General features: G+C 36.2%; 1 protein-coding gene across 1 annotated transcript in view; it reads right to left on the bottom strand.

Moving 5' to 3' along the window:
* The window catches only part of LOC134823506 (uncharacterized), a 129,401-nt gene that overhangs the window by 42,135 nt on the left and 63,582 nt on the right, over positions 1 to 23,684 (bottom strand). The gene's annotated exons all lie outside the window — the stretch shown is intronic.

Below are 23,684 nucleotides of genomic sequence, written 5' to 3'. Positions count from 1 at the left end.
TTCCTGATTAATGTTATATCAAACATGAAACGTTAGATTGATTCGTTAGACATTGTAGCTTATCGTAAAGTTATAAGTTTGAACCATTATAGTTTCTAGATAAATGATAATGACCAGCTCATTTCCATACTCATGTCGAATGTCGATCCTATAATGTAACAGGTACCTGCAGGTTAAAGATAACGGTAATTAAAACTGACGTAAGAAGATAAGACACCTCTCCCGACCTGAGTTGTAGCAAATAATTACTACAGGGATCTTGAACTCACAGTATTTGAACACAAGGATATATTTATTAGACTCAGATCGGCTGGAATAAAAGTTGTACTGTGTCCTGATGGGAAGCATACACATCCTCAGAAACTTTCAGTTTAGGGAAACTATTAAACTATAGAAGGGATACATAGATGCTATTTTTGGAATTTGGAGAGGGACGGAAAAAGAGTTCCATGGTTTTATGAAAAATTTGAACAGAGACTCGTAAATTTTATTAGAGCTTTTCAATACATCTAGGGATCTTGAACTCATAGTATTCGAACACAAGGATATATTTATTATCAAAACATTGCTGGGACCACTGCACCAGTTAATCTCAGGGAATATCCACGTCCAAGAGAAAGCTATCAACTTTAGTTTCGTCTGCCATTACAGGCGATATGGTTCTCACTAGTCAGTAGTCAGGAATCAATCCTTGTGTGTGGGCTGCACAGCGGCTGTGGGGTATTATCTATTAAGAAGTGTGGGACAAACCAGGGTGTCTACATTCCATGGCTCAGAGAGTGCAGCGGGTGTGAATTCCAACATAGCAATAGGCTGAGCAGCAGTAACCAGGAAGGGAAGAGCATGAACCTAGCGACTGTTTTCGGGGTCATATCGTCTGGGTTTGATAAAATTAATACAAACAACTACGATGTAAAGAAATATCGGCATCTCCGCCGTCAGAGCAGACACAGGAGGTGATGGTACAGATGTCAAAAACCCTTGTTTTAACTAAAAACTAAAGAAAGCCAAGAAGCTATTCGAGGATAAGGCTAATGCAGCTAAACCCTTGCCACTGGCTGAAGAGGAAGAGAGTTATATTTCTGGTGGTTGCAAGTGCCCTGGCCCTTACAATGGAATATGTTGACAGTTGCGTTATTGAAATGGTGGACAGAAAAGTTTCACGGTGATCAAACGATCATAATCAACCCTTCATTCGTACAATTAAATAAATACGGAACTAAAACAAGATAAAACCTTTTATAATTAAAGCACTGACATATTATGTGTAATGAGATAATATATTATGACGTTAAACATTTAAACTGATGAGAAATCACGATTTCATCATACGCTTGTGTAAATAATTTTAACAAGAAATACTAAAATAAGAGGTCAGGCCAGAATCATTAGACTCTGGTACATTCAAATCTTTTGAATCGAAAGTAAACTAGTATTTTTCAGTCCTATGAACCTTTTTTTGTTTTTGTTTAGGAATGATACCATTTATAATACATGGACTGTAATACTATTATGTATATATCCAATTTTGTTTTCAAGGGAAAAAAATGTTATTCTATGATATGGAATAACTCCAATTATCACAAAAATTATAAATATGGAGATATCCGATCAATTCTGCTTAGCAATGGCTATTAACTGAGGAACAATGTTCCTCAGGAACATATTGTGGAATCCAAGTTGGTAAGAGAAAATATTAGATCGCACTGCGATTTATAGAATATACTTGCGGCGCTTTGGGTCAACTAGACTTTGACAAAGAATTTTCTGCTTTTCCCTAGCTAATGGACATTGTTCACAGTATTGTGATGCTCAATTTACCGAGTTTTTGTGAGAACTGGACATTAAAAATAAAGTATCAGAGACATGAAAATGTTACAAGTCTTGTGTGTTTTTAACAGCATGGTGTCCCTTCAAACTGCAGTAAAGTAAAGGGGCAATGGAGTGACTGAATTATAATTATAATTATAATTAAATTTACACAGCAATACAATAAAAAGAAATGCGGCCGATTTTCTTTTGTGGATGGCCGCTCACTTTCCCGATCCGTGATGACGCATTTTATCATATTCCATACAACCTGGGGACCCCCTTTTTCACTGTTTATAAGCATGTAGATATGGCGGAATGACAGGCCGAGCGCCGCCCAGTTAATAGAATGCCATATTGAATTTGAAAATCGTGATTATTTCTATGTAACCATATGTTTATTGTTTATGCAACCTGACACCCGACACGGATCTGTGCAAAATAGTAATAGTAACTCAAAATAATAATAGTATGCTATCAATTAGTGCCTAGTGGGATACGTACATGGTGAAATTAACAATGTACTTGCAACTTGGTCAGTTCAGCACCGTGCGCCAACAATTATTTAATTCAGATTATCGCGCAAAATAACTTTGCACAGGTAGTCACGTGGGCGATAACAATGCACGAGGGCATGGCAGGTACGTACACACGCTTACTCGCACGCACGGTCGCAAAGCTACCATATCCAAAAAAAACCTCGTTCGCTAACCCTTGTCCAGTTGTCCTTGACTCTTTTGTGCCTTCGGCACTTTGAGTCATGGATCGGGAAAAATTAGTATTAAATAATTTAGAGATGCTTCAATCTGCTGTACTGATAAATTCTATATCAAATTCAATATCGTTCTTTCTTCAAAGACGAGAAAAAAGGGATATAGTTATTTCATGTTGGGATATAAAAGGAGATGATCATGTCTTTAACATAATCATAACTCAATGAAGTGGATGTTATACATTAATTGAGGAAAAACACGGGAACGATCTCCTTAACATTATGGAAGTGGAAAATACAGTAGTTACACATCTTACGAAACACCCTGTACACTATATCAGTATACATCCTTTTATGAGGTTCATATACCATCACGACGCACATGCGTAGGGCAAAAAGTTTGTCTTTAGATGGATATCAAAGAAAAAGAATATTTGCACAAAATTAATAATGCAAAGCATCCGTTCGTAATCCTTACATAATCAGCAATCATATTAATTTGTTTCATTAATTCATGTTAAATCAGAACATATATCAACTGTAATTTTATCAAGAAAACTGCACTAAAATATATAGTCAGTTCAGTTTTTAGAGTTCAACTCCAACCTTATTATACTGTGGTACTTTTCGTTTCCATGGTAACCACTCTGCCGCGGTCGCGTATACTGAATTAAATTCATATCTCGAGTATAAATATAATAGCTTAGAAAAACCGGAATAGCCAAGTTTATATTCAACTTATCAATCAATTATATGCCTAGAGGCTAGAACCTTATTTTTTTGAGTTTAAAGCAAAAATATGGTTTTGATTTGTGCTGCACTCTGCGGCACGATTATCGCGAACTTGCAGAGTTAGCTCAGCTTCTGACTGGGGGAACACTTCCTGACGGGATCAAGTTCAGGGCACCTGGAGCCACCCACCATGTCAGGTGGATGGCAGGAATGCTCTATACATTCAAGATAACCCTGTTTCTAAAACAGTTATCTGATGTATTCGAAGAATACTGCCTTGACTTGATAGAAGAACTGGGTGTGTACCTCGCACTATTTTACGTGCAGTACTGGCAGGAATGCTGTGCACATTCAAGATAACTCTGTTCAGAAAACAGCTATCTGCTATATGATGTGTTCGAGGAAGATTGCCTTGACCAGATAGAGCCTAAGCTAAGGTCGAACTGGGGCGCCGGGTAAGAATGGCTAATTTGGTGTCTTCTGATTATCTCATAAACATCAAATTCTGTATTCATCCTTCTTCAAAGACAAGAAAAAGTCAGGGATATAATTACTGTATGTTGAGATGTGAAAGGAGATAACTAGATAATCAAGTGGATGTTATACATTTATTGGGGAAAAAGGACGATCTTCACGTGTCGTGAAAATGTATAAAATAACTGCAAAGATGTTTTAGGTTGTGCACCCCAAGCATACTTCGAGGGCAACACCTTTAACGGAAATCATGATTCATGCCCATGATCTAATCAAACGATTGGAAAGACTGGTTCCATACAAGTTAACAGTTTTGTGCACAATATTAAGTTTTTTTCGTTGCTAATAACCGAAAAGTTGCAACGTGAAGAGCACAATTAATTGTAAGTTTGGTTCAAAAATTTCATCGGAGTACAGGCTATTGGAGCCTCCTCTTTGGGTTCGGATTTGGAAAGTTCAACGAACAAGAAGTTAAATACCCCACGCTATGATGAACTGTATCCGTCCCCGTTATGGTATGAATGATTGAAGCTTTCCACTTTATCACACCATCATTTTATGTCTTCATGATCTACCTTGCGTCGTATCATGAGATTGTCTCGAAAATGCCTCCGAAAATGAAAAAAAAACTAATAGCAGAATTCTGCCTCGGTACCTCAGGTTGGAAAATGGTCTATTTTCACTACAAAAAGTTACAGAAATGTTTCTCTTCAATTAGATCAGTGCACTTAAGAACAAGAAGACTCACTTACAGTTGGTACTGATCCACATGATAGCAATCAGACTGACAAACGTGATAAAAAACATCAAAGACTACGTTACTGACAACATAAACAAGACCGCTGGACTGCCGACTTCAATTATTTTAGGGCTTGGGGCACGTGTAATGGTCCGTGCAAATATCGACGTGAATGACAAGTTATGTAACGGTGTTTGCGGAACTGTGAAGCACATCAAATTCAAAAATACCCCAGACACGTCTAACAGCAACAATGTGTCTGTGAAAGTTATAGACAAGGTATTATATGTTAAATTTGATATGGAAAAAGTTGGTAGAAAAATAATGCATTTGTGCAACAAATTTTGCCATCAAAATTGTACACTAGCAGGTACAGTGCCGATCAGTCCTGTAGAAAAATAGTTCAAGTGCAAAAAGGTTAAGAAAACAATTATGTATGGCTAAAAAGGTACCAGCTACCACTAACATTGTGCTGTCTTGTGCAGAATTCTGCCTCGGTACCTCTGGTTGGAAAATGGTCTAATTTCACTACAAAAAGTTACAGAAATATTTCTCTTCAATTAGATCAGTGCACTAAAGAACAAGAAGAGTCACTTACAGTTGGTACTGATCCACATTCCACATGATAGAGCAACAACCTTCTATGAACAAGCAGTAAGCACTGAAACTAAGGTTAATAGATAAATGTGATATCGTAATAGTAATGCACGTTATTTAATTACGCGCGGCGTCTGTACATATAAATATATAATGTATTATCAAATTTATTTTGTTGATTATAATGTGGTGATTATATAATTTATTGTAAATGTATTATATTTCAGTATTATGTATCGTGATGGAAAAGTTTTAAGCGGGTATAAACTAGTCCAAACCCTGGCTCCATAACATGAAGGCATGGTTTCAATTTGTATCGAAAAGCACTAATATATTATGATAAAGGTTCACTGTGTTATTTTTTAAATTTCGATTGTATTTATGTCCCTGAAGATTGATCATACATGAAGCTTAAACTTGAACGATTACGTTGATCGTTTATTTTGTACCGCTTTAAATCTTTATATATATATGTATATATATAAAATATTGCAATAGTTTAATTTTAATTAATAATAATAATAAATTGAAATTTCATAACACCGCTCTTAAGATAAAACTTTGAACTTTGTTCACATTTGTTCTTTAAATAAATATATAATTATTTTAGTAGTGGTAGAATTAGATGGACTCGAAGCTGCAGGTAGAGGCAGAAAGAGAAAAAGATAAAAATAGAACACGAGTCACTTTGGCTAACCTTGTATTTCGGTGAGAAATACAAGCAATACCAAGCCCTATATTACTAACGCAATTAGTAACTTTAAGGCCACTGCAGGGAGGGATTACAACTTTGCGCCAGGAGGAAGGAGACAGCTTTCATGTGGAGAGTTACAAGGAATGTTTGTGGGGCTAAGGTACCACTATATTGCGCTATTTTCATTCCAATACGTTACATAGATACTACTCTCAAAGTAGATCATTACAACGGAATATGTGGACAGTTGCGTCATCAACATGGTGGAAAACTGGATACTCAGAAAAGTTTCACGGTGATCAAACGATCACACTCAACCCTTCACTCGTAGCTACAATTAAATAAGTTAAATTAAATAAATACGGGACTAGAAAAATATATTTAAGATCAGACAGAGACATTTTATGATTAAGCATAGAAATATTTGTAATATCTTAAATTAAGTAGTTGAATATGTGTAGACGCGCTAAATTTCAGATAGTGTTAGAATAAGACGGACTAGAAGATAGAAAACAGAAAGAGAAAAGGAGACATATGCATATAACACTATGGCTGGCTGTATACTAAGTCTAGCACTCACACTATTCCCATGTATAAAAGGCAAGATACATATCTCCTAAAAGAATAGTAAAACATGGCTCAAACGCTATCAAATTCCATTGGTTCTCTCTTGGGCCTGCACTGTTCACAAAGTTCAGGGTTTGACTTCGAACAAAGCATATGTATTCCTAGCTGGAGCATCAAAAGGTCACTCATGGCAGTCAGGCAATAATTTATTGTAAATGTAATATATGTTTCAGAAAATTATGTAATGTAACGCGATTGAAGTTCTTTAAGCGGGCAATTCCAGTCCAAACCCTGGATACATGACATAAAAGATTCGTTTTCACTTGTTTACATGAAAAGCGTTAATTAATACACTGCTATCTCTATGTTAACATCTCTCCTTGGTCTGCACTTCATATCTTTTGACCCAAGGCAAATTCGCACATCTAAGAAAGTTGTAGATGAGTATGCTCGTCTACGTGATGATCCTAAATTTTGTGTCGACCTCCAAGGTAATCATGTTCCTGCAGCTAGTTGTGAAGAAGTTTTGATAATGAGTCCCATACCATCCGATCCCATCGCGTGTAGATTTGAATGCACCTCCTTCTTGATTTATTTTGTTACTTCCTTTACCTTAGAAATAGCATGCCGCCACGAAAAGGAAAAGGAAGAATACCAGGAATAACCCCAACCAATCTATAATAAGAAAATGTTATAGAGATTACCTTAATATGTACGAAGAAGAACAGTCTGAGGTCAAAGAGACCTTTACTTGCAATTCGAAGAGAATCATAAACTTGATATCGTGTAAAGTTCTTACTCTCCTTGCGTCCTAAGATGGTATTTTTCTTGCCGCATATAGAAAAGTTTAAAGCAAGAACTGTAGGCCTTAGTTAGTAGTATAATTAATGTTAATTAATATAATGGATTTTCAGTATCCTGGCTGATCATGACGTTGCTGCAGTATTCCTCGGCACAAATAACATTATAGGACAACTGGAGGTGGAGGGAACAACATACCAATCGTATAGACAGTTGCTGCTCCTTCTTAATCAGTCGCTCCCTAGGACAACATTGATTATAGTCATGGACATACTACCGCGTATATGTAAGTGGACAAGGGATGTGGGAATTAACACCCAATAAATGTGTCGATACATTCAACGAGGTTTTATTATTGGCATGCATAGATTGGGGGGTAAGGTGCTCTCTCAACCACACCAACAAATGAATCGTGGTATGACATCGAAGATGAGGATTTCATAAATTATACAGATTTATCTGATGGTTTCAAAATTAATTATACAGATTTATCTGATGGTTTCAAAATTTAATTCATGTTATTTATTTCATTATTAATTAAATATTCAATGTTTCTCATTTGCACAATCAAAAATTCATTTCACATATCATATCACATCAAGTCACATAACATAACATAACATAACATAACATAACATAACATAGCATAACATAACATATTACATATAACAGAACATAACATATCACATCATATCATATCACTTCACATTGTAGCAATGTTCTGTCCATCATGTGTATTATGTGCAGGAGAGAGTGAGTTTTCAGAACGTACAGTAAAAGAGCATCTGAAAACTTATGGACATACGGAGAAGATTTTGCTTGCTGATTTCTTACGCCATATCAACTCTGGGGACAAGTTATTTCACAAGGTGTAATTAAGGTAGCAGCTTTTGAATATAACTTATTAAATAATATACTTTTGTTTATTTTACGCAGGATACTATGATTGGCACTGACCACATCCGTACTTTGATATTTAATTTCACATTAAACTACAAATCAGGTCAATGGTGGACAAGTGCTTTAAGGTGGATAACTGCTTCGAGGTGAAGGGAAGTCAAGGAGGGAGGCCTTTAATTATAACATCTATAATTAAGCCCGAAAAAGAAATAAAGACACCGGGAGAGAGTATTAGACGAAAACATACTCATGCCATCAAAAATATCATTGAGACACAGGTAACCTACATAGTAAATTTACTACAACATTTGTGTGAATCACTGTGAATCTTGTATAAAATTAGTGTAATAACAACAACCAGCGTTTGAATATAATTGCTGCAGGCTAAGGCAAGTATAAGTGGAGACTCAGTGGAGCTTGATTTAGTTAGGAAGAGGATACGGACTGCTGAAATCTCGACTCTTCCTAAGGACGACAGGGAGTACATCAAAATGTCGGCCAAAGTTGAATGTAAACCAAGCCTAAATGCTCTTGATGTCGCCATTTTTAAGGCAGAATGTGAGTGATTGTACAACTTTCAATTAGTTCATAATCCTAGCAGTAACCCATCCTTAATATTTCACGTATATTTCTGTTATTCAATTACAGTTTATTATGTGCGTTTATGGACGCCAAGGGTAACCCTAGGAGTAAGTTATTCCTGACTGATGGCCTCCATCCCAGTTACTCGGGTATTAAAGTTATGGTGGATACATTACGTTCATTTACGTTGGTTAATTTTCAAACATTCCAGCAATACTGCAAGTTTAATATAAGTCCACAGACTGTCCCTAAACCTTCACCAGCCTCAACATCGCTCCGTCCGACTCCGACATCACCTGTTTCTGCACTGTAACCAGTGCCCTTCATCAATCTTCCTCCTGGTACTTTTAAACGATTAGTACGAACTTTCGCAAACAAATCTGTCACAACTCCCACTGGAATTCGCTAGAATTCTCTGGAATTTATTGGTTTGTAGTTAGTCTCGAAATATTTAGGAAAAATTAAACATAGCTTAAGTTATTTCTAAATGGTGCACAATAAGTCATTATGATCGTAAAATGAAAGGTCGTACTAACAGCTGCCAATTTGACGCTGTAGTTCGACAATGTGCTCTGTTAAATAAGTGTAATATAGATCAAACAGCGGGAACATGTGTCATATTTATCACGTTTAAATGTTTCTTGATTCTTCAGTGAATAATTATGCAACTCTATAATTTTTTTTGTTATGATTGTTAAATTTCTATTATTGAGCATATTTACTATCGTTTATATCACGAATTTCAATTGTATTTAACATAATATATCCTGTCCAAAACCAGGATGCACTACATGAAGAATTCGTTGTAACTTTGTTTGAAAAGCATTAATATCATTCCACTTTTGCAAGAGATATACTGAACACCGCCACCGTTCTCAAACGGTGTACAACCTGTTTATACGACGAATGTGCCGTTTCGTAATTTTGGCAAGAGATTTAGTTGAAGAAAAGGGAAGAGACCTCATCAGGAAGTTCTCCAGTGAAAGCTCCAGTTATATTCATTTCCCTCGCCTTTATTTGAATCGTTTGCAAGTCAACACCCTGGATCTTCCAATTTTTGGGAAAACATAAGACGCTTTAAATTAGCCTTTTCAGTTGAGTCATTTGGAGCAGAATCAAGCACACCGCTTGGCCGTGGTCCTTACTGTTTTAGAATTCATGGCCAAACTTACCATAGAACTGGCATTTTGCATAATGAAACCGGAACATTTCCCAGTTTTGCACAAATTTACATACTGGAAGGTAGCGGACGAGTGAATTTCCTTGCGAGGAAGCAGTTTCAGTTGGGGTGAGATATCAAATAATTCTCATTATTATTACTAGAGTTCTACTTTGCGACCACAGAAATCAAATAAGTCCCATAATTAACGTCGCTCTTTTTGATTTTACGAGTTGATGCTATGCTTACAAATACAAGTATTGAAATTAAAATTTAATCACCCTCAGGGACGGTGAGTTCCTCACGGAGGAACAAATACTTGAGATCGTGGTAGCGGCAAGGCGTGCCACCAGCACGAAGAGGTACAGGGAGAGAAAGAAGGAATCCGCAACAACCAGTAACACGAACGTAGACACAGTAGTTGATAATCAAAAGCAAACTATTTCTTAAATTGATATTGTCCTAAGCATTAAATTCCATAACTTAGTCAAAATCTAATGAGGGAATTGATTAGGCCGGAAAATGTGATCAGAACGACGCTACAGTAGATGATACTAAGCTGCGCATACTAACTTCGTGTGTCAATACCAAGAGTAAGGAGGACAAAGCGTACATCGCAACTCAGTGCAATATGAGTAAAGCAAAAACATTCCTTGACCCACTTCACTCCAGCATTTTCAAGCATACAGGTAGATTTACCTTAAGAGTAAAAGGTATTCATGAGCAAAGTTTTTTTACTTTTTCAGCATGAACTAAGTCTAATTTTGATAATATCTCAGTATCTCACAGTGCAGGGCCATGACATGTATCTAATAGCTAAAACTTTGCAGCCAATTTGTCGTACAACCAGATAAGACACCTAAGGAGAACCTTGAAAGGTAACTTTCAAATATCGTGTGAAGAAAAGATGAGGAAGACAGATAATGTTTTCAAGGTATGCTACTTCATATTACCTACAGACGTATTCCTGCAATTAAAATTACCCGTTCAAAATCTTTATCACATTTATACAAGCGTGTAACGCCGAAACTACTTGCAGTTGCAATATGAGTCAACGACCATCAAGCCTGAGTACAAAAACTACAAGTTAGCTGTAGAGGTAGACAAAAATGGCGAAAAGGTACTGAAGGATTCGCCCTTAATATACATAGACGCTGAGTATCTGCTTAGGGAAATACTGTAAGTCTAGTTCTAGATGTCATTGAATTAATCAACAATGAACTTATACTTCAACTATCACAATACATCGCATTTATCTATCACTTCAAATCATTTTGCATCACTCGTAATCATTTTGACTCACTTCGCAATCATTTACGCAATCACTTTGCCATCATATCCGCATCAAAAATCAGTGCGCATTGAGGTCACTTTGCCATCACTTTTGAATCACCTCCATCACTTCGCCATCACTTTTGCGAGCACTTTGCGCGCACTTCTAGGACAAACTAAAATCTGCGTACAGGGCCGAATACGACAGGGTGGCCCGGCTAAACAATAATTCTGACTGCAATCCTAACATAATGTCCCTGATACAAACAACTTTGACTGACCTTCCGAATCCTTACATACAGTATTACAAGAATGTCCATCAATCAGAACAAGAGGAAATACAATACGCTACAGACAATATTACACAACCACACTCAATTTGCATGATTTTAAAAGAGGGACCTGATATTAGACGATATAACACTCGTACTCCATCATATGAAGACGACGTAGCTGCAGTAATTTGTGTTTATCCGACTTCCTCTGATGGAAAAAATAAACATATAGATATTAATTTAAAACAATTAGTAAAGGATATCTATTATCCACAACATTCAGATGGAGAAGAGAAATGTTATTTCCCTAAGGATGGCAAGAGCATCCCTAAGACTTTAGAATTTTATGAAAATTTAAAAGAGACAATGAAAATTTTATCGATATGTATATTAATGAACCTGATTTTAGCGAGAAGGGTAAAAGGAGGAGTAAGAGAAAGTGATCTATCTATTATTTATGATGTATTAGGACGTTACAGAAGAAATTAATTTAATGTAGTTTGAGGAGTCCTCACTCTCCTCACGTCCAACAATGGTGTTTCTCTTGTCGGGAAGTAAGCTGAGTGACCGCTACCTATATACTATCGGAAAAGAACTCGTATTATATACGTTTTAAAGAAAAAACCACGGATGAGATTAAGAAGTGGATTCAGTTATAAAGCTAAAGGAAAAATTACTGAACGCCAAATTGCTTTTTATGTAGAGATAGACATGATATAGATACAGATATCAAATATAGGTATTATTTGTTCTTTGGTTGTATCTTTGCATTGGTAACATAATTTTTGTGTTCAGTAATGTTTTAAACTGTTTAGTTAATTTTGTTTTCGTAACTATATTTATTCAGGACGTTACAGAAGGAATTGATTAAATGTAGTTGGAGGAGTCCTAACTCTCCTCACGTCCGAAAATGGCGTTTCTCTTGTATCAAATATGAAGTCAAACTGTTAATCTGCTGAAAAATCGCAGCTAAAACTTATGTGGACAAACTCTTGTACACGTTGAGAAAAGGACAACAAATAATATTAAAGTGAAAATATTTCCACATGGTGGCGAAAGCTAACGAAATTCGAATTAGTATAGCTGCAGACGTTTAAAAGAGTTAATATCTTGAAAACAATGTATTTGAGAGGGAGTGCGGAAGATATAAAGCTTAATAAAGTAATAACGAGTAACAGCGAATCAGAAGAAGTCTTATAACTTTTCCTGAAAAAGGCGAAGAAAAAGTACACGTACAAGTGTCAAATTTGGTAAACGCAAGTATGAGAATACGAAAATTCTCTCAAGAGTTGGAAATATTTATTATTTTGGTAGAATAATACCATTACAGTTCAAAGATTTGATATAATTTTCACTTTTCATGGTGTTCAGTTTACCGATAACCGATGATCATCAGAATCCGTCAAGATATTCGCACGCGGTAGTGCGCGCGACAGAAACTTTATGTCACAGTCATGGCGCACTACAAGTGTTCTATATAATTTAACAAGTTTAGCGCGTTCCGTATAATGCATTAAAACTCTGGCAATTACAGCGGATCATTGGACAATGGACATGACGATACAAAATCGCAATACAAGGAAAACAGGAAAGAATAAGGAAGGAAAACATAGAAAATGTTGATATGTCAGGACTTACCAAAGTATATCAATCATATATAACATATTTTGAAAAGTTTACTTCTTTTGTTCCAAGTTTGAGACTTAAGTACCGAAACGCACTTAAGTCGCGTTAAGAAATGCACTTAAGTACAAGTGTAAAAGCTGTTTGCAATTAGACAGTTTGTTCCAGTGAACGCGTCATGTATTGAGATAATTAACTGGTTGTTGGTTTAAGACTGTCGTGATAAAATATTTCCTTGTGTTTGAAAAGTTTACTGTAATCTCAATTATTTAGAAAAGACTTTCTATAAAGGTCTGATTTGCCTTGTTTTAATTTTAATGATCATAATATTAATAGCTTTTTTAATTTCTGTCTTGTTAGGTTGTCAATTATCATGTCACAGAGCGGTAAAAGGAGTAGAAATTTCACTCATGAAGAGAAGGAGCTCCTCATCCAGCTGGTACAAGAGGAAATACTTGGATTATGCCAAGGCTTTTGATAAGGTAGACCATCAACTTCTTATCAGAAAACTGCAGCTATATGGTTTTCATCCCAAAATCATCATCTGGATCGAGTCATTTCTTACGAATAGAACTCAACAAGTTGTTGTAGATGGTCACATGTCTATCATTGCTCTTATTATAAGTGGTGTTCCCCAAGGAACAGTTTTAGGTCCCATAATGTTTTTAATATTCATTAATGAATGAAGATGTTTCGCTGACGACACAAGAATTTGCAGATCCATCAGTGATTCACATAATGTTACTTCAGTGCTTCAATATAAGGGTCCTCTGCAAAATTTTATCCAAGAAGTTCCAGTTATGGACTTTGCACCAGGACAAGGGAAGACACCGATTCCTGCCTTATCTGACTCATTAGCAGAGCCTTTATCATTTCCGAACCTGTTTCCCCTGGGGAAAGGCCATTTTCATGACTCAGATAGGCAGGCCTTGATTGCCAGCAAACTTATCCCAAAGTTGAGTAGAAAACAATATGCTAAACATCACCTTTACTCTGCAGATAGAAAATTTGCCATGGATCCTGAGTACATATTTTTCACGCAAGCATGTGTTGAACGTGAATCAATCTACAATGCTGCATCAATACACCTTCAAAAGTCACGCAAAATTAGCACAGATGGTATTAGGTTGACAGCCGGTCTTTTTACTAATAAACTCATAAGCACAGAACAACTATTGAATAATATTGATGCATTTCGTTACATGAAGGACGTTAAGGGCACACCTGCATTCTGGCAGAGGGTAAAAAGCGATGCGTTGGGCATGGTAAGTCAATTGGGTACCTTCACGTGGTTCTTAACTTTTAGTTTCAATGACTTGGTTTATTCGATTCCAGCTATTTTGACTTTGATGGGGATAGAACCTTCCGATCAATTACTAACGGACATTTCGTGGCATCGCAAACATGAGCTCTTGCGTACTGATCCGGTTATAGCAGTTCGCATGTTTGATAAATATATTCGTAAAATAATATCGTTCCTTCTCGAGAAAAAAATTCTTGGTGCAACCGAGGCTTATACAGGCCGTGATGAATTTGGTGACAGGGGATCTCCACATTTTCACATGATGTTAAAGTGTATTGGAGCACCTATAGTTGGGGTGGATTCTATTGAAACTATAATAAAGTATATAGACAAATACATCACTACTAAAAAACCTACCCCAGAGAAGGATCCTGTGCTTAGTGCTTTTATTTGGTAAAACTCCAAACACATTCTCATACAAAACTTGCAGAAAAGGTGTTGCTGAAGATGCTTGCAGATTCTTCTTTCCGAGGCCAATCTCCAGAAGAACTATCATTGTAGATGCTGCTTCTGTCTGATCTTGACGAAGTCACTAAGTGGTCATCAAGAAACAACATGGCACTACACGAGGATAAGTTTGAGTACATATGTCATCTTGCCAACAAACGTAATCCTATTATCACCTCATTCCAATTAAAATGAGCGTGCAATTGCGTAGTAATCGCACAGTAAACCATGGCAACCCTGAATAAAATACTGATAATTACCCAATTTGCACGTGGGCGGTCGTGGGGAAAACTTTGGATTATAATTATATGGAGTGATAATTTCTCAAAAAGCTTTCTCGATTTAGCCATGAAGTTATCAGATTACATAAACGGAACGCTTAACACCCTTCCCAGTCATCCTCCGTCAAACAAGGATATTCTTTAGTTTTTCATGTTCCATAAGGAGCAAAGACCTTTCCTTTACAGACCTTTATAGATTCTGCAAGCGTCAGATGAAATGATCAGCCATTACAGCAGCCTTGAAGTTTTCAGCCAAAACTTTGAATTCAAGGCTATTAGCTGGAAACTTAATACCTACGGATAGTATTAAGTTTCTGTAACTTTAAGGTATATTAAAGCATTTAACACGTATAAGAGACGATACAACATGTCCCAAATTGCCAGGAAACTTTATAACTTTGCTCGACCATTGACAGCACTGTTCTAAAGTGGTTACCCTAACGGCTAAAGATGGTCACAATGTTACTTACTTTGGTGTGCTTCATAGAATCCTCTATCGGGTCATCAGAGTTGCTGACCACCCGGAAAGCGAGATCGCTGCCTTTATTCCACTCCAGTCCAGTTAAAAGGATACCGAACAAAATATTAAACTTTGTCCATGAAACGATTCGTTTGCCCACATATTTCGAGTGTTTCAATTGTTTGAAATATTATTTATTTGATAATTAGAATTAGAACTAGAATTAGGATTATAATTATAATTAGAAATATTGATTATCATATAGAAATATTGTTTACCCATATATATATTGATTATCATATGCAAGAAAATACTAAATAACATAACATATGGGCATATCCTGTCCAAACCCAGGATGCATTACATGAAGAATTCGTTGTAACTTTGTTTGCAAAGCATTAATACTTCACAACACCCTCAGTACTTCTGACATTTAGGATTAAATTAATGCTAAGTTGTATGATAATATATTTAGTTGTATGATTATATATTATATACTCGTATTATATACGTTTTAGAGAAAAAGCTATGAAGCTAAAGGAAAAATTACTGAGTGCCAAAATTGTTATTCATGAAGAGAAAGACATATGTATCTTGGCATTAGTAATATAATTTTGGTGTTCAGTAATAATTTAAAATGTTCAGTAATGTCTTAAAATGTTTAGTAATTTTTTTCCCCGTAATTATATTTATTCAGGACGTTACAGAAGGAATTGATTTAATGTAGTTGGAGGAGTCCTAACTCTCCTCACGTCCGAAAATGGCGTTTCTCTTGTATCAAATAAGTAAAACTTGGGAAAGAGAAACCACAGATATAATTTGATAAAGTAAGAGCCAAAATTCTATTAAACAACATTGTTGTCTGTTGTTCTTAATCGCTCTAGTACAACAATTACTATATTTGCTCAGTCGACTTCTTCGACGATGATCAGAATAATCATGTCAGGACTAAGAACACGGAAAAAATCGTGATCTAGAGGGAAGAATTCACACGGAATTAAGTACCTCCATGACCCTACTGGTCACGGTGGTACCTGCGTCCTGCTCCTGCTACACCTGCACCGTACCTACTCCTGCTCCACCTGCACCTGCACATGCTCCTACTACATCTTCTCCTGCTGCACCTGCACCTGCTCCTCCTTCTGCTGCACCTGATCCTGCACATGCTCCATATAATTCGTCCAAGTGTGCGGATTGGCTTCATGAAAGGCTAGCCTATTACAAGAATCTACTCCCTGTGCGTATTGCTCAAAATTTTGAGGAACTTTTACTATCAAAAGTTCAACAAGGTCTATTTGTTAGACAGGGTACCAACTCATTGCAGGTCCTTCTTTTCGGCAAAGATAAATATGTTTACAACTAGAGGAGACCCTAGGATATATCTGGCTCAGGAAAAACTGCACCTTAACTAATAACTATCGTGGCAACATCATGTTGAAGAAAATTGTGAAAGCTAACATCAATGCTTACATGGCTTCTCCTCATTGCCACACGATTTACAGTGCTATGTTGAGGATCGCTAACTTCCTAGGGTTATGCCCCCTTTGTCCATGAAACGATTCGTCCACACTTGTTTCAAATATTATTTTATTGATAATTAGAATAAGAATTAGAATTAGAATTAGAATTAGAATTTATAGGATTATAATTAGAAATATTGATTATCTATATAAGCAAGAAAATACTAAATAACATAACATACGGGCATATCCTGTCCAAACCCAGGATGCACTACATGAAGAATTCGTTGTTAACTTGTTTGCAAAGCATTAATACTTCACACCATCCCCACTACTTCTGACATTTAGGATTAAATTAATGCTAAGTTGTTTGATAATATATTTAGTAGCAGGTTCAACAATAATTATCGAATTCACCAGCCCCCTATATCATATAAGAGTATAAGGAGAGTCCTAACTCTCCTCACGTCCGTAAATGGAGTTTTCTTTGTATCATACTAATAAAGAGAAAGATACTATAAAGAAAAATTTCTAAAATAAGCATGAAAGTATTCAACGGAAAGATCTGCATGATCTCATATTTTAGGGATTTTTTGAAATTAATTTTAAAACGGTGGCAGTATTGAGCCAATATTTAACTCTAATTCAATTTCAGAACTAGAGACATTGCTGCGTCTCCGAAGCAGTGTTAGGTAAAGTGTTGTGGTGCTTATGTTGTGGTCAGTGCGTATAAAACTTACTTTGCGATAAGCTCCTTCCTTGAGACAGCGGGCATTCTAGTAAATTATATATTTATTTCCACATAATAGAGTATCTAAGGGTAACAGTTGAGAGTAATGTTTCAAATATTTGATAATAGAATAGTGACTATTAATAGAATAGTGAATAGTCTTACATAAAACTTAATAAGTAATCGGGATTTAAAGTAAAACTTGGGAAAGAGAAACCACACTGAGCTATGTTGAGGATCGTATACAGAATTCCTGGGACTCTACTCATAACATCATCAAGTCCACAGACATTCCCACGTCAACAGCCTCCACTAAGGTTGCTAATGGAAATGCACTTCAAGTTAACTGTTTACCACATGACCGCAACCTGTCTTCCACACGGCCATAAAAACCTCCACAAGGCCCAGCTCCTACTCCACTTGCTCCATCAACTCTTAAACCTGTTACTGCTTCTCAGGAGAAACCATCCAATTCACAGTACGTTAATCAACCTGTTGAAGTCAAAAGTAGAACATAGGCTGCAGTAACATCTGCTACCGTTGCTCAATACAAGCTGATGTTGTTTATGTTATGCTGGGCACCAATAACATCTGTGGTCGCTCAGCATGTACTGAAAAACAGTTTGCAACTGCTTTCAATGAATTTCTTGATGCTGTAAATTACAAATTCACACATTGTCGCTCATGTTATTATCAATATCATAGTACATAGACTTGATCTCAGTCCTACCTTTAATAAGGTTATACATGACCTTTCATTTAGCCGTGGATGTACTTAGTACTATAATTTCATCCCCCTGGGATACAACTAGAAGAGACCCTAGGATATATCTGGCTCAGGAGAAACTGCACCTTAACTATAAGGTAACAGTTGACAGTAATGTTTCAAACATTTGTTAATAGAATAGTCTTACACAAGACTTATAAGTAATTGGGATTTAAAGTAAAACTTGGGGAAGAGAAACCACAGATATAATTTGAGAAAGTTAAAGTGGAACTGGCAAATATTCTATTAAACAACATTGTTGTATGTTGTTCTGCCCCCGTTGTTCTGAATCGCTCTACAACGATTACTATATTTGCTCAGTCGACTTCTTCGACGATGATCAGAATAATCCTATCAGGACTAGGAACACGGAAAGAATCGTGATCTAGATTCTAGAGGGAAGAATTCACACGGAATTAGGAAATTCTCTTGAAAAAAATATTAGACACTCGAGCCTAACGTAAAACAGATTGAATAAGTGAAAAGAAAGGTTATTTCCAGCCGATACATTTCAGACTCAATATTCATAAGTTTTAGATTCATATTATAATGAATTTACAAGTAATTTAACGGGCATATCCTGTCCAAACCCAGGATGCACTACATGAAGAATTCGTTGTGACTTTGTTCAAAAAAGCATTAATATAATGAATGATCCCAAAGAAATTTCAGCAGAAAAACTACACCGAGCCTGATCCTGCTCAAAGGTGGATGGTTTAAATATGAAGTGAGACCTCAACCCGGGACCGGGACATACAAAGATCAGTGCAACTGTTAATTTTATGCGAGAACAATTATTGAAACTGCAGTAGACAACAGCCGTCAGCCAACCTGTCATCCGAGTAGTCACTATCATAATCTCTATTTCGAATAGGAGAGACTAGTTTTTAAAAGGCTTTACCGAGGATAATGGATACCCACAAACTAAAACCTCCTTGAAATTGTCTGCCCTATGTACTTATTACTTATAATATGCTTTTAAATGGCGGTATAGGTAGGTGATCAGAGCGGTACCCCCCTACCTGCTCCTGCTACACCTACTCCTGCTCCTGCTGCAGCTGCAGCAGCTGCACCTAGCCTGCAGCAGATGCGCCTGATGCTGGACCTGATCCTGCTCCTTATCCTTATAATTCGTCCAAGTTTCCGGATTAGCTTCATGAAAGGCTAGCCTATTACAAGAATCTAAGTCCTGTGCGTATTGCTAAAAATGTCGAGGAACTTTTACTATCAAAAGTTCAACAAGGTCTATTTGTTAGACAGGGTACCTACTCATCGCAGGTTCTTCTATGTTTATTACAGGGCTACTGAACATTTAAGTCCTATCCCCATTCACTCAGAGCCTATACTTCAAACAATAATCGTAGTAGAAGTACTTTAGTAATGTTTAGTAAGGTTTATGAAATCTCATAGTACTACTTATCTTATAATGAGTTTATATATAAGTGTGTTAATAAGTTTATAAAACAGTACAATAATAAACAACACCCCGGGGCTGTTGGCTGCACCGCCAGTAGGGGCAGCCGCCCCCTACTGGTGATAGTAGTAGTAGCATATCTTATGCGAGAACAATTATAGATGGAGAGTTGTTATTATCAAATTCATAACTTAGAATTGGAGAGACCCATTTTTAAAGGCTTTACCGAGGATAACAGATACCCCCAAACTAAAACCTCCGCGTCTGCCCAATAATCAATATGTATTAATACTTTTAAATAGTGGTATAATAGCAGGAGCTTTGAGTATTCAACTGACATTTTCAGGCAAGAAAACATTGAATGCATCCCTTGTAGTAAAACTCGGAATAACACAATTTACAAGTCCAAAACCTTACACCACACAGACCCCAATCAAGTTAAGAGCTGCAGGTTAAAACCTTGATTAAAAGTCCAGGATTTGGAAATATTAGGAACTGTTCACACATATTGTGTGAACAGTTCTAGAGCTGAGGTTGTCGTCCATTCAACACGTATTAAAGAGACCAGCTTTAAGGTTTTATCAAATTACCCTCAAAGAAGAAGCATCCCTGTTAGTTCTAGTTACAGTATATAAAATGGTGATATCTGCCGATAGGGTATGTCGGATATGAACATGTACAGTGCAGTGGGGTGCCATATCTTTTCGATATTCCTGACGTCATTTATTTTTGCGTTTACTATCATTCGTTTAAATTTTTCTGCTTTGGTACGATGGGAAGAAATAAAAGTAAAGACATGGACGATGTAGTGAGATAAGCAATTGCCAGCATGTATAGGAGACGTTATAAGATATCAAAGATATCTCGGATGCTGTTCAATAGACCACGATCTACTATTAACTATCACCAGTGTTATCTTCAAGTGGCTAGGTACTGATAAAGTTAAGAAGTCAAAAAAAAGAAGAAAGTTAAGGCATGTGCAGATTATCAGTCGATTCAACTTCGTCTACTTACTTTATTATTAACCGTTTATTCAATTTTACACAACCAACAAATTATGATTATCTGCTTCAATGTCATATAGATACTGATTTAAATAACCGAAGAAAGGAAAAAGAGTACCAGCTCGATGAAAGCATTCTTAGAGACAGTAGAAATTATAGGAAGTTTTTCGTTAAAGAACCCTGCCTGGGTAAAATTGAACTTGAACGTGGGATGAAAAAAGTATGCCTGCTCTGCAGCAAGTATACAAGAAAATGGAAATGAACAGAGGGACTAGGGAGTAGGGAGGTATTGTTGCCATCTAAGGCCCCCCCCCTGGATCAAACCAGGAGATTAGCCAGCCTAGGCTCAGACAGTGAGATCAGAACTACGACCGTACTTGTCATTTAATCGACCAGATCAACATGTTTTACATGACGTGAAGAGGTCATATTCTCAGTAAGCTTTGGAAAAGTGTAGTCTAGAAACAAATGCATTTTGTTAGAGCAATACCAGTCTGACTCAACTACTTGAGCAGTACTAGCAAACGGATATCACATGGAGTCGATTAATAGATATTCACCAATTTTTTAAAGAAATACGAATAGGATCTAACAATACAAAATCGACATATTTGATCTCAACAATGATCTACAAGAAGGGCAAAAAGTTATAACCGTGCCCAGCAAAAAAAACGGGGCCAGAAATAATATTGCTCTTTTATACTAAATTATTACCAATAATTTATACACCATTTAAAAAATAGTACGCATTTGTGAACTACGCGAAAAGATATTAACTTGAACAATACGAGTTTTCAATGTTAGGTTATGAACAATGATGTTTACCATTGGCATTATTAAAATATTGACCAAACTTCCAAAAAAACTCCAAGGAAGCTTTGTGCAATTTTGGCAATACATTTTTGAACGCTAAGTCCGTATTTATTCAGGTAGCTATCATGAAGAACAGGATCAGAAGCTACAACAGGCTAAGCCTTAGCACTCGACTCAGCCATCCTAGAGACTTTTGATTTTTATGCCAATTTAAATTAAGACAATGAGCATTTCATAAAGATGTATATTGTTGCTAATGAAAGAGATTTTAACGGAAAGGGTAAGCGAAAGAGAGACAATATCTGTAGCAATAGATATTTAAATATGTGGGCATTATGGATAATGACCTGACTAGCGTCGGCTTTTTACGGCCATCCACATTCCACAAGGGAGTATCACCTCAATAAATATAACAGATTTGTAGGGTTGTAATTTTACGTCGTTTCATGCCTTCATATTATCATAATCGCCATTTAATAGTACCAGTAAGAACTTGTAAATTTCTTTCTCAGCGTCAGGGAAAGCTCATCATGAATAATAACTAATGCAATGTAATCTACTATTGATATGTGCAAGTCCTCAATGCTTCAATAAAGATGAGTGATTACAGTCACAAACCATTGCGAAGATCCTTTTATCCAGGTACATATCATTTTTCTGATATGCCACGTTTTGTGTGATCAATCTTTAGTTTCTAATACTAAAAGCAAGGGTTCTTTACCGACAAGTATAATCTCGAATACGTTCACAAACTGAACTGCTTGATCGTTGAGGGCACGAGTAAAAGATGACAGGAGAAGACACGAAAAAGGGCAACGAGAGCCGTCATTGTACTTTTTTTTCCTCCCCAGAGAAAAAGATAACTTAGACTGAATAAGAAACTTAGATTTGCGAAGTAAAGAATATAATTTTAATCAGACGAAGTGCTCTGTCTATGATATATGATATCAAGTCTTCGATTTATTTGTCGGCGTCGACAGTTAGCCTTCCTTATGCTATGGTGGCTTTCACAACGCGTCCCCATTCTCCAACTCCTGCTGCTAGAGAGAAAGACTCCCAAATTATATCCCATAAATATATTAAACATAGATATCGACAATAGACTCCGAGAGTCTTTAAGTTCTGTTACCACCGCCCCTGGTGCAACCCAGGGACAGGGACTTCCAGGGACGGTATGATATCAAGCCAACATAAAGACAGGTTGTGAGGTTACAATTATAATGGAAAATTTAATTGTTCGGTTAATTAAAACTGTAACTATAAGAAGAGGCTATGCAGAATTTAAATTTAAGGAGAGCTGAGCATTTTCATGTTTTAACATTTCCGGCAAATGACACAATACTACTAATGTCCTGGGAATAAATTAATATTAGCATACCCATTGCCTGGTATATATATTATGTAACTTATATATTATGTGGGTAGGTGATCACATAATGATTGTGAAATGAACATAATGATAGAAGCTTGAGTAACATTATTGTCAATAGTTTTTGAAGCTTTAGTGGTTACAATACACTACAAAAAGTAAACAGTACATAATAATAAGACAAGCCTTAACTTTAAGACTTCAGTTAACTTAAAACAGTTTTATAGCACTTAGAACTACGAAATATGGCGAATATTTGAAATTTGAATGCTACTTGACATTTTAGCGATACAGTAGCACCATTTTAAAGAACAAAATAAAAAAACTAAACTTAAGTCCAAAATGATTCTCTCATCGTTATTATGAGCTTGTAGAACTGAGACCGAATGATATAAAAGTTACTAACAAATCTAACAGGAAATCAGGAAGAATATGAGCTGGGTTTATCTCTACAACAGTTGCAAACAGCTCTACTTAAAGATATAAACAATATAGGTATGGCATACCACTCTTCAACCTCGGTTGAACTTAATTTTTCGGACTATCAATGAGACCAAGTAAAATATAGAATTGATTTAGTTAGATTTATTATTTTAATTCTATTATGTCACCTGACTAAAAATAAGCGTTTGACAAGTCGCTCAATGTTTCACTATTTTTAGACTTTTTACTATACTCAATGATATTTGAATAACTCTAAC

This window comes from Bolinopsis microptera, chromosome 11, assembly GCF_026151205.1.
Source record: "Bolinopsis microptera isolate Bmic1 chromosome 11, MBARI_Bmic_1.0, whole genome shotgun sequence".
Lineage (NCBI taxonomy): Eukaryota > Metazoa > Ctenophora > Tentaculata > Lobata > Bolinopsidae > Bolinopsis > Bolinopsis microptera.
The sequence above is the reverse complement of the archived record's forward strand: the minus strand, read 5'-3'. Positions and strand labels throughout refer to the sequence as shown.